Source organism: Salmo salar, chromosome ssa11 (genome assembly GCF_905237065.1).
Source record: "Salmo salar chromosome ssa11, Ssal_v3.1, whole genome shotgun sequence".
Classification (NCBI taxonomy): domain Eukaryota; kingdom Metazoa; phylum Chordata; class Actinopteri; order Salmoniformes; family Salmonidae; genus Salmo; species Salmo salar.
This window is the reverse complement of record NC_059452.1, coordinates 101,622,901-101,639,572: the sequence shown is the minus strand read 5'-3', so window position 1 is coordinate 101,639,572 and position 16,672 is coordinate 101,622,901. Positions and strand designations below refer to the sequence as shown.

The 16,672-nt window shown below is 40.6% G+C and overlaps 1 protein-coding gene across 1 annotated transcript in view; it reads right to left on the bottom strand.

Annotated features, from left to right (window-relative positions):
- Window positions 1-12,845, bottom strand: part of aprin (Androgen-induced proliferation inhibitor) — a gene marked incomplete at its 3' end in the record, with an annotated part of 39,859 nt that extends 27,014 nt beyond the window's left edge. Inside the window, 1 exon segment of the mRNA NM_001140418.1 lies at window positions 12,792-12,845.
- Between the last annotated feature and the right edge of the window lie 3,827 nt (window positions 12,846-16,672).

Here is a 16,672-nt window from a genome sequence, read left to right as displayed (position 1 = left end):
GTGTTGGGGGTACTGGAGGACCAGGGTTGGGAAACTGTGTAGTGTTGGGGGTACTGGAGGACCAGGGTTGGGAAACTGTGTAGGGTTGGGGGTACTGGAGGACCAGGGTTGGGGAACTGTGTAGTGTTGGGGGTACTGGAGGACCAGGGTTGGGAAACTGTGTAGTGTTGGGGGTCCTGGAGGACCAGGGTTGGGAAACTGTGTAGTGTTGGGGGAACTGGAGGACCAGGGTTGGGGGTACTGTGTGTTGTTGGGGGAACTGGAGGACCAGGGTTGGGAACTACACTGGTGTAGAGAATCATTGTACCATCTAAACCGGTGTGAAATATATTTTCATTAATCCTAAAATATTGTATTTTCAGCTGTTAGAAACTGGTGTACAAAACTGAAAGCAAAAGACGCAAAAAAACGAAACTTAAAGGGAAGCATAGAAACCGAACACATAGAACATATCTAACGCTTCCTAGACTTGCTTTCAATGAGAATGACAAATCTATAACTCACATTTCTATGTGAATTTGGTAAGGTCACCCCAAAAAGGTACACATTGCAGTTTTAATTCACCAATCAGTTTTTTTTAAATTAATGTATTTACCTTTAACTAGGCAAGTCAGTTAACCTGTTGGGGTATAGGGGGCAGTATTTTCACGGCCGGATAAAAAAACGTACCCGATTTAATCTGGTTACTCCTCTTGCCAGAAACTAGAATATGCTTATAATTAGTAGATTTGGAAAGAAAACTCTAAAGTTTCTAAAACTGTTGGAATGGTGTCTGTGAGTATAACAGAACTCATATGGCAGACAAAAACCTGAGAAGATTCCAGGCAGGAAGTGGCCTGTCTGACAATTTGTAGTCCTTCTGTTGCATCTCTATCGAAATTACAGCATCTGTGCTGTTACGTGACACTTTAAGGCTTCCATTGGCTCTCTAAAGCCTTTAGAAAGCAGAATGACGCGTCTCCTGTCTCTGGGCAAAGTACAGCAGCAGAGTTTGGAAGTGGACTGCCTGGGGACAGTGCGCGTTCACGAGACCTCACCATTTTTTTCCTTTCAGTACAGTAATGGAATATTTTGACATTTGTCACGAAATGCGCTCGCGCATCACCCTTTGGATAGTGACCTGAACGCACAAACAAAACGGAGGTATTTGGATATAACTATGGATTATTTGGAACCAAAACAACATTTGTTGTTGAAGTAGAAGTCCTGGGAGTGCATTCTGACGAAGAACAGCAAAGGTAATCCAATTTTTCTAATAGTAATTCTGAGTTTAGGTTGCCCCAAACTTGCTGGGTGTCAAATTAGCTAGCCGTGATGGCTGAGCTTTGTACTCAGAATATTGCAAAATGTGCTTTTAAAATCTGACACCGCAATTGCATAAAGGAGTTCTGTATCTATAATTCTTAAAATAATTGTTATGTATTTTGTCAACGTTTATCATGAGTAATTTAGTAAATTCACCGGAAGTTTTCGGTGGGTATGCTAGTTCTGAACATCACATGCTAATGTCAAAATCTGGTTTTTGATATAAATAGGAACTTGATTGAACAAAACATGCATGTATTGTATAACATAATGTCCTAGGAGTGTCATCTGATGAAGATCATCACAGGTTAGTGCTGCATTTAGCTGTGGTTTTGGTTTTTGTGACATATATGCTTGCTTTGAAAATGGCTGTGTGATTATTTTTGGCAGGGTACTCTCCTAACATAATGTAATGTTTTGTTTTCGCTGTAAAGCCTTTTTGAAATCGGACAATGTGGTTAGATTAACGAGAGTCTTGTCTTTAAAATGGTGTAAAATAGTCACATGTTTGAGAAATTGAAGTTATAGCATTTATGAGGTATTTGATATAAATATGAACTTGATTGAACAAAACATGCATGTATTGTATAACATAATGTCCTAGGGGTGTCATCTGATGAAGATCAAAGGTTAGTGCTGCATTTAGCTGTCTTCTGGGTTTTTGTGACATTATATGCTAGCTTGAAAAATGGGTGTCTGATTATTTCTGGCTGGGTACTCTGCTGACAATCTAATGTTTTGCTTTCGTTGTAAAGCCTTTTTGAAATCGGACAGTGTGGTTAGATTAACGAGAGTCTTGTCTTTAAATAGCTGTAAAATAGTCATATGTTTGAGAAATTGAAGTAATAGGATTTTTAAGGTATTTGAAAATCGCGCCACTGGATTACACTGGCTGTTGCGTAGGTGGGACGAATTCGTCCCGCCTAGCCCAGAGAGGTTAAGAACAAATTCTTATTTTCAATGACAGCCTAGGAACAGTAACTGCCTTGTTCAGGGGCAGAACGACAGATTTCTACCTTGTCGGCTCGGGGATTCGATCTTGCAACCTTCCGGTTACTAGTCTAACGGTCTAACCACTAGGCTACTTGCCATCCCGATAATTTAACCACTAGGCTACCTGCCATCCCGATAATAAAGACATGTCGACGTGCCCGGACATGCATGCAATAAGCACACTAGCAAAGCAGATAGCTATTTGACCTGTTAGGAAAGATTACGATAACTTACCCTTTCATCTGTGGTGTTAGCTAGCTAAATATATTAGCTACTATGCTAGCTAGCTGGCCAGATTACCATGGCAGTACGATATCAGATAGGTTTTCATTAGGAAAATGTGGCGCTGGATATTTGAACGGTAGCATTATAATTTACCGGACCCATATGCATTGGGTGCGTAACCTGATTATGGCGTCCACCCACGGAGATTAAAATGACATAAAATCACGTGAAGGTTAATGGTAACTCATCTTAACAGAACATGCAAGTCAAGGAAGCAACAATGTGAGATCCATTCTTACCAAATTCCGATGCCCACATTTACATTTCCCTCAGCCAACAAGACGAGTAACGAACAGCAAAACCACTAGCCTATGTCAATCTACTATCCCCCATAGTAGAAAAGTTAGCATTCTATTGATAAACTTGCCGAGAAATAAATGAACTATTCCCAACAGACTCAGGAGCAGTTGGGGGATGATATATCCCACATTCATACAACCAGTAGACCAAGGCTACACCAAAAATAAACATTAAAAAGTGTCTGATGCAACAGATCACAAGGTTTAGCTTAAAATGTTGATCAACTATTTCTTCACATAATAAGCGTAGCAATGTGCACAAGGCAGTAAGCTACACGCGAATGTTTGATCCATAAGGCAATTAGCGGGAAAATGAGTCCGGCACAAAGAATATACTGTAATATCATGTAGGTATGGGGGGGTAAACATGCAATTCAGTAGCCAGCAACCCTGAATTAAGACCAAGTTCAATTAGGTTCACACTCATTTGCAGTAGGCTAGATCTTTTAGGTAATCAATATGCTTAGTCAGTGTCAGACTAAGCTGTGGGCGATTACTCAAAAAAAGGTTGTTTACAAATAGCATTTAGGAAATATTCATGTAATGGAAGTCATTTTGAACTAAAGCCTGCACTACATCTCTGTAATTATATTTGTCTTGTGTTCAACTACCGCAGACGTTAGGAGCATGGGAATAGACCATCGCCCATTTAGGGAGATGACGACCTCTGACCTCTGAAACTGAAAAGATATGGGATATATGGAGTTAAAAACAAGAGGAGTCTACTCTTTTCTATTTTTACCAATGACAGTCTGTTTTGGAGTGGGTGGCCAGTAATAAACTGGTCCTGAACGTCTCTAAAACTAAGGGCATTGTAATTGGTACAAATCATTCCATAACTTCTAGACCTAAGGTGAATCTGGTAATGAATGGTGTGGCTATCATGGTCCAAACACATCAAGACAGTCATGAAGACAGCAGCATCTCCCCCCCCCCCATCAGGAGACAAATAATTTGGCATAGGTCCCCAGATCCTCAAAAATTGTACAGCTGCACCATCGAGAGTAATCCTAACAGGTTGCATCGTATGGCAACTGCTCTGTATCTGACTGTAAGGCACTACAGAGGGTAGTGCGTACGACCCAGTACAACACTGGGGCCAAGCTTCCTGACATCCAGGACCTCTATACCAGGCTGTGTCAGAGGAAGGCCCAAATTGTCAAAGACTCCAGTAACCCAAGTCATAGACTGTTCTCTCTGCTACCGCATGGCAAGCGGTACCGGGATGCCAAGTATAGGTCCAAAAGGCTCCTTAACAGTTTCTACCCCAAAGCCATAAGACTGCTGAACAATTAATCAAATGGCCACCGGACTATTATATTGAACTCTCCCCCCCGCCCCCCCCCTTTTTATTTTTACACTGCTGCTACTTGCTGTTTATCATCTATGCATAGTCACTTTACCTCTACCTACATGTAAAAATGACCTCAACTAACCTGTACCCCTGCACATTTAGTCAGTACCGGTGCCCCCTGTATATAGCCTCATTACTGTTATGTAATTCTACTGTGGTACTTTTTTATTTTTTACTTTATTCACAAAATATTTTCTTAACTCTATTTCTTGAACTGCACTTTTGGTTAAGGGCTTGTAAGTAAGCATTTCACTGTAATAAAATTTGATTTGAGGAGACTAAATTACTTGGTGTTACCTTGGATTGTAAACTGTCATGGTCAAAACATATAGATTCAACGGTTGTAAAGATGGGGAGAGATCTGTCATTAATAAAGACGCTCTGCTTTTTTTTTGACACCACACTTCACAAAGCAAGTCCTGCAGACTCTAGTTTTATCTTGATTACTGTCCAGTCATATGGTCAAGTGCTACAAAGAACGACCTAGTTAAGCTGCAGCTGGCCCAGAACAGAGCAGCACGTCTTGCTCTTCATTGTAATCAGAGGGCTAATATAAATACTATGCATACCAGTCTCTCTTGGCTAAGAGTTGAGGAAAGACTGATTGTTTCTTACAAAAACAAGAATTGACGCCATGTTGGAAATTCCAAATAGTTTGCATAGTCAACTTACACACAGTACTGACACTAGGACTGGGGACGATATGGTTTAAATATTTTTCACATTTTTCACAGTATTTAAAAAATAAAATAAAAAATAAGGTATTTCTTTTTTATATAAAGGATTGCAACAAATGAATTCTAAGTGGGTTTTAATTAGTTGAATCCATTCTGATTTTTGTTGGAACAGCATTAAACAACACTGACAGTGAATAACAGTAGTGGTACTGGTTAAACTTTTACTAAACACAGGAACACTAATAAATAACTTTGCAAAAAAAAACCATGAATATATTCACAGTGTGACAGTTCTGGTCAAGGAAAACAAGCCTATCCACGGTCTATGGCTTCAGTACTGCGCTGTGACATGTTATGGTACCACCCTGAAAATAAATAACATACAAATAACTATTTCACATGATGCGCAAATTACGAAGACTGTTGAATGCTACCAAACAGAATAACTTCAAGAATTCCAACAAAATAATGTAAATATTCAAGTCAAACGGGGAAAGACCACAGCGTCAAATAGGGGTTTAGGCTTATGAATTACAAAAACGTCACACTTTCATTTAACCAGGTTGTTAACTGCTGCTATAGAACCAACAATCATATTGGTTTCACAGGTTATGGGAAAGGAAAACAAGCCTATCTACTGAATCTGGCTTAAGTGCAGCTCTGTGGCATGTCACCACATTGCCACCAGTGCTGAAGGCCCTTTCGAAAGGTGACAGGAATGCACAGGTATTTCTTGGCCAGTTTGCTCACTCTTGGAAAGTTCTCTTCATGGACCCTCATGGACCCTCCACCACTCCAGGGGATCTTCCTCACCTGTCAGCATCAACAGTCTGCTGGTTGCTATTCAGCTCAGCTTCAAAATGGCCCCTTTGTCAGACAGGGAAGCTGCTGGTGTTTGTCCCCCCCCCCCCCCTTTCTTTTTTTAAAAGCTTCCAAGCGTCTTCTTAATTTTCTTTGGTTCCACTGGGTCTGGTGCGCCTGACCTGTGATTAATCTGTATCTCTGATGGATGGCACCTGCTCTGTCAGCAGCCTACGAAGCTCCGCTGCTGCTCTTGTATTTATGTAGTCCAACCCTGCCGCTCTTGATGCATGTGATTTTAAAGCGTGGGTCTGGGAAGGACACTACGTCCAAACAGGTCATCTGTGGTAGGATCAGAGTATTTTTCCATTTAGATAATCAAGGATGGTCCTCTTGATGTCATTTGTTAGGGGTGAGTCATCTTCCAGAGTCAAAACAGGGATGTTGAACAGCTGGAGTTCAGCAGGCTTCAGGTAGGAGACACTTACATCATCTTCTCCAGACAAGGTGTCATTGAACTCCTGCAGGGGAGCCAGAGCTTTGTTGATTGACTCAAGGACTTGTAAGTCCTGCCATGTAGGCACAAGGTGCCTGATTTTCTTGTCTGCAGCCAGGACCCGAGTTACAGCCTTCTCCTGTTCAAGCACTCTCTGGATCATCTTCTGACGTGAGCCCCACCTGGTTGGAGTTTCAATGACAAGTGAGTGGTCAGGCAAGTCAAGCTCATCAGCTTGTGAAGTTTTCGTAGCTTTTTTTATTTTTCCAGGCCATAGAAATGGCGCTGACTACTCTCTTGCAGACAAGAACTGGTCAATCCTGGAATCTTTAACTCTTCTCCCTGTAAAAATACCAACAAAACAATTGACAATATTAACTCAGCTTTTTTTTCTTATATTGAAATGACAATAGAAACGAGAACCAAAAAGTAAACAACTAGATAATAAATAATAGGTATATTACACAAATATGACATGAAATTTGATTTAACCGTTTTCCATTATTGAGTATAACGTTTAATTACAGTAATTGTGATTTAATGGATTGATCTACATATATTTATTTTACTGTATATAATGTATTTCAATTCATGTGATGAACACTCCAGTTTTGAATCCAACAATTGGCCAACAATGCTAGGCTAGATGGTTATTGATGAAATATTAATTTAACTAACATCCTGATAGTTTATAACAGTAGCTGCATATTTGCAAAAATATTTTGGCAACTATTTAAACTTACCGATGGCGAGATGAAGACGGTGGCCAAAACACTGCAGTCTTGTCCAGCTGTTTGGCTCCATGGCTTTTACCATGTTAGAATTGTTGTCAGTTGTAAAACACACAAGTTGTTCTTCTTTCAGTCCCCATAATTCTAGGGCATCCCTCAGCCAAGCAATTCTCCTGTATGGTCCTCCGGTAGGTCTTCTCTCCAGCTCCCAGGCATCGGTTATAAAATAGACAGGCTAATGTAAGGCTCGGATGTTCGGCTTGACCATAGGTCCGTTGTGCTGGCAACGTGTATCATGTTTTCAATCTCCCTCTTCACTCTTTCATGGCATTCAGTGTACTTATTTGGCAAGACTGTCCTGCTAAAGTATTTTCGCCCTAGGCAGTACATACCTGGGATCCAAAGTTTTGGAATCCGTAATGTCCCGCCATCTTTTGCTTTTCTTGTCGTACAGGATCCACTTTCAAATGATGCAACCACCTGTGTTTTGGTTCAAACTTGATGTAGTTTTAGGCCTGGCACCGGGGTAGATGTTGGTGTTTTGCACTTCTTTGTACTTTCACCATATTCGACCACATGGCAGCTTTTTAGGTGGCTATAGAGGTTACTCGTGTTTCCCCCTTTTACAACCACAGACCGCTTGCATAAGTTGCAAAATATGTTTGTTTTTTCATTTGTTCTGTTGTCTTAAAACCAAACCATGTCCACACTATCGACATTGCACCTTTTTTTATCCACAAATTCTTCACTTGCAGCAGGAATTGGCTGAGTATTTTTTGAAAACTCTATTACTTTCATCCTCCATCGTGTTTTTCCCCCCACCACTAACAGATTTCTAGGTGTTTGTTTCCAAAGTGTGTTTGTTTGCGTCAACACGAAGTGCGCATCATTTTTCCCCCCAAGGTTGGGAGCCTTTCATTCCAAAATTACATTATTCTCATTCGTTGCAGCTGCCGGAAGGACACTAATTTGTAAATTAATACATTAAACATAGAAAACAATAAAATACCAGTACAGAAGGTAAAGTATAGAGCCAAACCGGTACATAAATTGTTTTTTGCCCGTTATACCGCCAAGCCTTAACTGACACACACACTTATCCCACCAGATATACCACGAGGGGTCTTTTCAGTCTCCAGGTTCAAATTCAAGAAACATACAGTATTAGACAGAGCCATGAGTGCATGGAGCTCCCTTCCATCTTATATATCGCAATTTAACAGCAAACCTGGTTTCAAAAAACAAAGCAAAACCTTGCAGAACAACACCTCTCTGTGACCTACTTGTTGTGTGTATGTACTAACATGTACAGTTACATACACTTAGGTTGGAGTTATTAAAACTCGTTTTTCAACCACTCCACACATTTCTTGTTAAACTATAGTTTTGGCAAGTCGGTTAGGACATCTAATTTGTGCATGACACAAGTAATTTTGCCAATAATTGTTTACAGACAGGTTATTTCACTGTATCACAATTCCAGTGGGTCAGAAACAAACACTAAATTGACTGTGCCTTTAAACAGCTTGGAAAATTCCAGAAAATTCTGTCATGGCTTTAGAAGTTTCTAATAGGCTAATTGACCTCATTTGAGGTGTACCTGTGGATGTATTTCAAGGCCTACCTTCAAACTCAGTGCCTCTTTGCTTGACATCATGGGAAAATCAAAAGAAATCAGCCAAGACCTCAGAAAAAAAATTGTTGACAAGTCTGGTTCATCTTTAGGAGCAATTTCCAAACGCATGAAGGTACCACGTTCATCTGTACAAACAATAGTACGGAAGTATAAACACCATGGGACCACGCAGCCGTCATACCGCTCAGGAAGGAGACGCGTTCTGTCTCCTAGAGATGAACGTACTTTGGTGCGAAAAGTACAAATCAATCCCACAACAACAGCAAAGGACCTTGTGAAGATGCTGGAGGAAACTGGTACAAAAGTATCTATATCCACAGTAAAACAAGTCCTATATCGACATAACCTGAAAGGCCGCTCAGCAAGGAAGAAGCCACTGCTCCAAAACCACCATAAAAAAGCCAGACTACGGTTTGCAACTGCACATGGGGACAAAGATCGTATTTTTTTGAGAAATGTCCTCTGGGCTGATGAAACAAAAATCAAACTGTTTGGCCATAATGACCATCGTTATGTTTGGAGGAAAAAGGGGGATGCTTGCAAGCTGAAGAAGACCATCACAACCGTGAAGCACGGGGGTGGTGGCATCATGTTGTGGGGGTGTTTTGCTGCAGGAGGGACTGGTGCACTTCACAAAATAGATGGCATCGTGAGGTAGGATAATTGTGGATATATTGAAGCAACATCAAGACATCAGTCAGGAAGTTAAAGCTTGGTCGCAAATGGGTCTTCCAAATGGACAATGACCCCAAGCATACTTCCAAAGTTGTGGCAAAATGGCTTAAGGACAACAAAGTCAAGGTATTGGAGTGGCCATCACAAAGCCCTGACCTCAATCCAATAAAGAATTTGTGGGCAGAACTGAAAAAGTGTGTGCGAGCAAGGAGGCCTACAAACCTGAGTCAGTTACACCAGCTGGAATAGGCCGAAATTCACCCAACTTATTGTGGGAAGCTTGTAGAAGGCTTCCCAAAACATTTGACCCAAGTTAAAGAATGTAAAGGCAATGCTACCACATACTAATTGAGTGTATGTAAACTTCTGATCCACTGGGAATGTGATGAAAGAAATAAAAGCTGAAATAAATCCCTCTACTATTATTCTGACATTTCACATTCTTAAAATAAAAGTGGTGATCCTAACTGACCTAAGACAGGGAATTTTTACTTGGATTAAATGTCAGGAATTGGGAAAACTGAGTTTAAATGTATTTGGCTACGGTGTATGTAAAACTTCTGACATCAACCAAATGGGTAACTGATAGATGCACACACACACACTAGATGTTAATGTTTTTAAAGGTATATAAATTGTAAAGGCTTTTGTCTGTAATGTCTTTTTCGCTATGTGTCGGACCCCAGTAAGACTAGCTGTCACCACTGGGATTCTAATAAATAACTGGTGCCCACTGCCTGCCCTACAGGACACCTACAACACCAGGTGTCGCAGGACAGCCAAGAAGATTATCAGGGACCCTAGCCACCCAAGCCCTGTTCTCCCCACTTCAAAATCACTCTGACGCAGGCAGATTTTTTATGGAATATCTACATAGGCATACAGAGGCCCATTATCAGCAACCATCACTCCTGTGTTCCAATGGCACGTTGTGTTGGCTAATCCAAGTTTATCAATTTAAAAGGCTAATTAACAATTAGAAAAATATTTTGCAATTATGCTAGCACAGCTGAAAACTTGCGCTGATTAAAGAAGCAATAAAACTGACCTTCTTTAGACTAGTTGAGTATCTGGAGCATCAGCATTTGTGGGTTTTCAATTTCAGGCTCAAAATGACCAGAAACAAAGAACATTTTTCTGAAACTCGTCAGTCTATTCTTGTTCTGAGAAATGAAGGCTATTCCATGCAAGAAATTGCCAAGAAACTGAAGATCTCGTACAACGCTGTGTACTACTCCTTTCACAGAACAGTGCAAACTGTCTCTAACCAGAATAGAAAGAGGAGTGTCTGTGTTCTTTTGCACATCATAATCTTTTCTTTTTATTGGCCAGTCTGAGATATGGCTTTTTCTTTGCAACTCTGCCTAGAAGGCCAGCATCCCGGAGACACCTCTTCACTGGAATAGCCTTCATTTCTTATATATATATAAAAAATTACATGTTTAATTTCTCTCAACAGCCATTCCCCCCACCCCCTCAACAGTCATGCCGCTGCTCCCCCATGGTCATTCCCCACACCCCCTCAACGGTCATGCCGCTGCTTCCCCATGGCCTCCACCCCAATGGACACGTACTTCTTAATCAATATAGTGCTGTTTATATTGTTTGTTTAATTACCACTTTCATTATTTTATTTCACTTCATCCTGCATGTTGGAGCTCAGGCGCATACGATTTTCACTGTACTCTGCAATCACACCTGCAACCTTGTACACATGACTATTAAAACAATCTGAGGAAGTGTGGACAAGTTAAGGTTGGTCAAATCTTCTGTGTTATGCCAAACAGTACCCATCCAGCCAGCTGGAACAGAGTAATGGTCTGACTAGGCAATATTTTTAACAGCTAGGTGAAGGTGTGCATTTCTTAAAGGTCCAGTGCTGTCAAAAATGAAATTTTCCTGTGTTATATATTATATATAGCCACACTGAGGTAACAATAAAACTGTACAATTGTGAAAACGATAATGCACTTTTTTTTAGTATAAAGAGCTGTTTGAAAAGACAGCCTTGATTTAAAGCTTGTTCTGGTCTGGGAAATTAGTGAGATGCACTCCAGGATCTTAAGCACCAGAATTTTGTAATATATAGTACAAATTGGAGTCATACCATATAATACAAATAGCAAAAGATATATACGAAAATGGATTATGTAGTACACAAAAAACATATACGAAAATGGATTATGTAGTACACAAAAAACAAGGACCACTTTCAAAACTACTGCCTGAAATGTAAAAAATTAAAAAGATAATGCATCTTTAATACACCAATAAGAAACAGCTCCAAACCTATCTGCCAATAACAGCGAGTTTTCAGTTTCCCCTCTCCACTCAGACCACTCCTAGATAAATTCTTACTTGAGAAATTGCTCTTTGCTAAGAAGCCATTTGTATGTTAAACAATCACAGTTAGGTACCTAATTGTTACCCAGAAATGATTAGATATTGACATTTAAAAAAAAAACGTCTGCATTGGACCTTTAAGAATACTAAAGAGACCTTGTGTCAAAAGCCAATTCATCCATTTGCACATTTTGAAAGTTTTTTTTATGACAATCACAGACAGAGAACTGTGTTGTTGACAAAGCAATGCAAGATGTATGTAGGAGGGGGAAGGGGACAACTAAATATGACAATATTATATGTGTTTATAAAAGGATGGTTGGAAACATTGGCAATTTGGCATAGACTTACCTCATTGACACATCTTACTAGCTAACCAATACCCCCCCCCCAAAAAAGAGTCTGAATCATCCAAATCAAATCATGCCATTCGACTTTTCCTTTAGCTCGCTAGCCAGCAAACCAGGCTAGCGTTACAGTACATAATTCACGTAACCTTATCAAACTTCAGCCACGTACAAAAATCGAAAATATGATATACTAACTAGTTAACGCTAGCTAATTCACAACAAAAAAACGCATGAGCAGTAGCTAATATTTTCAACATGGACACGAGGTATGCATGTAGTTAGCCATTCTTGCAAGCTAGCTAACTAGCTACATTAGCTAGCTACGCTGTAAATGCAGTCGCATTGGGTGAACGGCTGGCTGTGCGTATTGTTATGGCACAGTTGTACGTCAAGGCCACTAGTTGACTGAATTGCTTGTTAGTGTACTGTAGCTAGTTAGCTAGCAATACATCAAATTGAATTGAGTAACACGCAAGTCTTGCATTTGCTACTATTAATTGTATTTTGATGAGAACATTAAATCAACCACGCACAACGTGCACATATATTCGTTTCATAGCCATCTACAACCCCGTTACTAGTGATACATTTACAACAAAAAAAAAAAAACACTGTTAGCTAAACTTGCCCCCATTCTCTACCCTCAGTGAGAGAACAGCGGCAAGGCGGACACCGCTAGCTAGCTAGCTAGCCCCGATACACACGGGCAGGGAACGAGGACAGCTCCGTCGGATTTGGAGCACTTTAACTGGACAGATCCAGACAAATGTTGTACCTTCAAAAATCAACACCACGAAATTAACTCCAAATTACACACGAATAACGTTTGCTTGTGATAATTCTTACCTTTGTTTTTATGAATTGCAATGAATTGTATCCTCTCTCTCTCTCTCTCTCTTGCAGCTCTCTTCCCCCTCCTATCTTCAAAATGGCGCCAATTTGCTCCGACAGCACCCGTGGGCCAAACCCCCATACAGAGGGACAGAGCGCCCTCTATGGAGCCACACAGGGAACGCACCGGCGGGTTGAATAATGGACCGACCCTGGGTTTATAATGCGCCGATATCGACTCTGTCGTTTGAGCATGCTTTTGGGGGCACAGTCGATAGCGTGCTGGATTTCGGGCTAGAAGGTTTTTTACTGTATTGACTTACAGAATCTATCTATCTATCTATCTATCTATCTATCTATCTATCTATCTATCTATCTATCTATCTATCTATCTATCTATCTATCTATCTATCTATCTATCTATCTATCTATCTATCATCTATCTCTCTCTCTCTCTCTCTCTCTCTCTCTGTGTGTGTGTCTCTGTCTCTCTCTCTCTCTCTCTCTCTCTCTCTCTCTCTATTTATATTTTGTTTATTATTACATTAAAAAAAATCTGAAGGTGCACGTGCAATTCATTTAGCTATGGGGCAGAGAGAACATTTAGCAGTTTTATAACACATTTATTACAGGTAAGTTCCTGCTATTCTACCCATTTTGCCATAATATAATAATTATTATTAACTGGGTGGTTCGAGCCCTGAATGCTGATTGGCTGACAACCATGTTATATCAGACCGTATACCACAGGTATAACAAAACATTTATTTTTACTGCTCTAATTACGTTGGTAACCAGTTTATAATAGCAATAAGGAACCTCGGGGTTTGTGGTATATAGCCAATATACCACAGCTAAGGGCTGTATCCAGGCACTCCTGTTGCGTGTGCACAAGAACAGCCCTTAGCTGTGGTATATTGGCCATATACCACACCTCCTTGGTCCATATTGCTTAATTATTGTTTCGCTCTTTTAAACGCATACACAAGAGCGGAAATGCAATTTTTCAGGTGAAAGACCTTACCCATGATGTTGCACAATGATTTAAGAAAAAAACATCCCAGTTTTAGTTAAAGGTTGATATAATTGGTGTTGAAATGGGAAATCCGAAGTGGTAACTAATGATATTTCATGATATGATAATACTTTTCAGTCTACATTTCTTTTCAGGGCTGGATTCTTCCTCTTTGTTAGCAGTGTTGCCATGTCCGCAGTTTTCCTGCAAATTAGGCTACTTTGAAAAACGATGTTGCGGGTGAAAATGTGTGACCTGCTGCTTACTGCCAGGCAATGAGGCAGGCTGTTGCTGAGTGAGTGGTCGGGAGGGCCGGAGGAGTAAAGAGAGAGAGAGAGGTAAATCCAAACGGACTCACAACCGCAGACAACGTGCAACCATGCCAGCTCAGGATCTCCACATCCGGCTTCTTCACCAGCGGGATCGTCTGAGACCAGCCACCCAAACAACTGATGAAACTGGGGAGTATTTCTGTCTGTAATTAAACCCTTTTTCTGGAGAAAAACAAATTCTAATTGGCTAAGCCTGGCTCCCCAGTGGGTGGGCCTGGATACCAAGTGTATGGGCCTGTGCCCACCTAGTCCCCATGGCGGCACCCCTGCCCAGTCATGTGAAATCCATAGATTAGGGCCTAATGCATGTATTTCAATTGGCTGATTTCCTAATATGAATTGTAACTACATAAAATAGTTTAAATTGTTGCATGTTGCATTTATATTTTTGTTCAGTATATTTTCTGCTGTTGTTATATTTGTGTTGGTGTTTTGTTTTGTGTCTGATGCAAGTCAGGGTGTTGTAACATATCATACGTGGCATGCATCATGAGCAAAGTCATTGTAGCCTGTCATTTCATTTCCCCTGTGAGAACCTGATTTAAACTCTGATTTACCACCCCAAAATACCACTGCACAATGTCTATTTGCACCTCTACCGGATGGAAACTACAAGTGTTATGGCTGCGCTCAATGCAATGGCACTTACACATGTAGATCTTTCAAACACCCCCAAACAGGAAAACATTTTCAAATCAAAGGTGTTATCACGAGCTCCACTAAGGCAGTTATTTATCTTATAACTTGTCCTTGTGGTAAAAATGATGTGGGTAAAACGAAGCACGAATTTAAAGTATGAATCTCGGAGCATCGTAGCACCATTAGGTGCTCAAAGTACCCAGCTCCGGCCCAGTTTTTGGAAGCAAACTACTCGATTTCGTCCCTACGTTATATCGGCATTGAACATGTCACCCTCCCTAGGAGAGGGGGTGACCTCAACAATTTATTGTTAAAATGAGAGGCTGCCTGGGTCTTTAATTTAAAGACTCTTACTCCCTTCGGTCTCAACGTAGACTTTGATCTGAAGCCATTCTTCTGATTATTGTGATTTTGCTATTCATTGTAAATGTTTGTAGGCCTATGTAGCCAAATTGTATCTAAGATCGTATGCTGTCCATTTATGTTTTTTTATATGATTTGTTTATATATGTAAATTAACCAAAGGCTCCCGAGTGGTGCATCGGTCTAAGGCACTGCATCTCAGTATTAGAGGCGTTACTACAGACACCCTGGTTTGAATCCAGGCGGCAGGTAGCCAAGTGGTTAGAGCGTTGGGCCAGTAACCGAAAGGTTGCTGGATTGAATCCCTGAGCTGACAAGGTAAAAATCTGTTGTAAGGCAGTTAACCCACTGTTCCCCGGTAGGCAGTCATTGTAAATAACAATTTGTTCTTAACTGACTTGGTAGTTAAATAAAGGTTCAATGCAAAAAAAACACAACCGGCTGTGATTGGGTGTCTCATAGGGCAGTGCACAATTGGCCCAGCGTCGTCCAGGTTTGGCCGGTGTAGGCCATCATTGTAAATAAGAATTTGTTAACTGACTTTCCTAGAAGGTTAAATAAATAAAGGTTAAATAAATTTAAAAAATCAAGCCAGACCCAGCCATGATTACAGACATGTGTGTGTCCTTTGAAACAATATAAACTAGTGACCTGCAGTGTTTGTAATTATAAACTGGGTGCTTTGTGCACTGAATGCTGATTGGCTGAAAGCCATGGTATATCAGACCATCAGACCATTATTTTTTTCTTATTTTTTTCTTCTACTGCATCATTGATTGTATGTTGTTTTACTCCATGTGTAACTCTGTGTTTTTGTATGTTGTCGAACTGCTTTGCTTTATCTTGGCCAGGTCGCAATTGTAAATGAGAACTTGTTCTCAACTTGCCTACCTGGTTAAATAAAGGTGAAATAAATAAATAAATAAATAAAATACCACAGGTATGACAAAACATGTATTTGTACTGCTCTAATTACGTTGGTAGCCAGTTTATAATAACAATAAGGCACCTCGGGGTTTGTGGTATATGGCCAATATACCACGGCTAAAGGCTGTATCCAGGCACTCCGCGTTGCGTCATGCGAGAACAGCCCTTAGCAGTGGTATATTGGCCATATACTACACCCACTCGTGCCTTATTGCTTAATTATACCCTGATGAAGACAGCTTGTCTGTTGAAATGTTGATTATTAGGTTATTAAAGTATTGCATCTGAGCTCCTGGACCTCTCCTTTTCTTTTTCAAGAACCATGGCATGACCATGGGCTGACTTCGCAACGCAGCCTAATCTCCTGCTAGCAGCGTACCAGAGGTTGCACCGTGTTCATTACAATGTAGAAAAAATGCATCTCTAGTCCAAACCGTTCAATAGTTAAAGGCGGTGCATGGTCATTCCGAAGGCTACATTGGCCCTGCAGCGTTTATGGTGATACAGCATCTGCTAAAGTCAGGGTCATTCATACGTCTTGCGCTCTAGAGCAGCACAGAGCTGTTGAGCAAAGCTGTTGTCAAGGAAGTTGTCAAGGAAGTGAATTTGTGTTCATACAA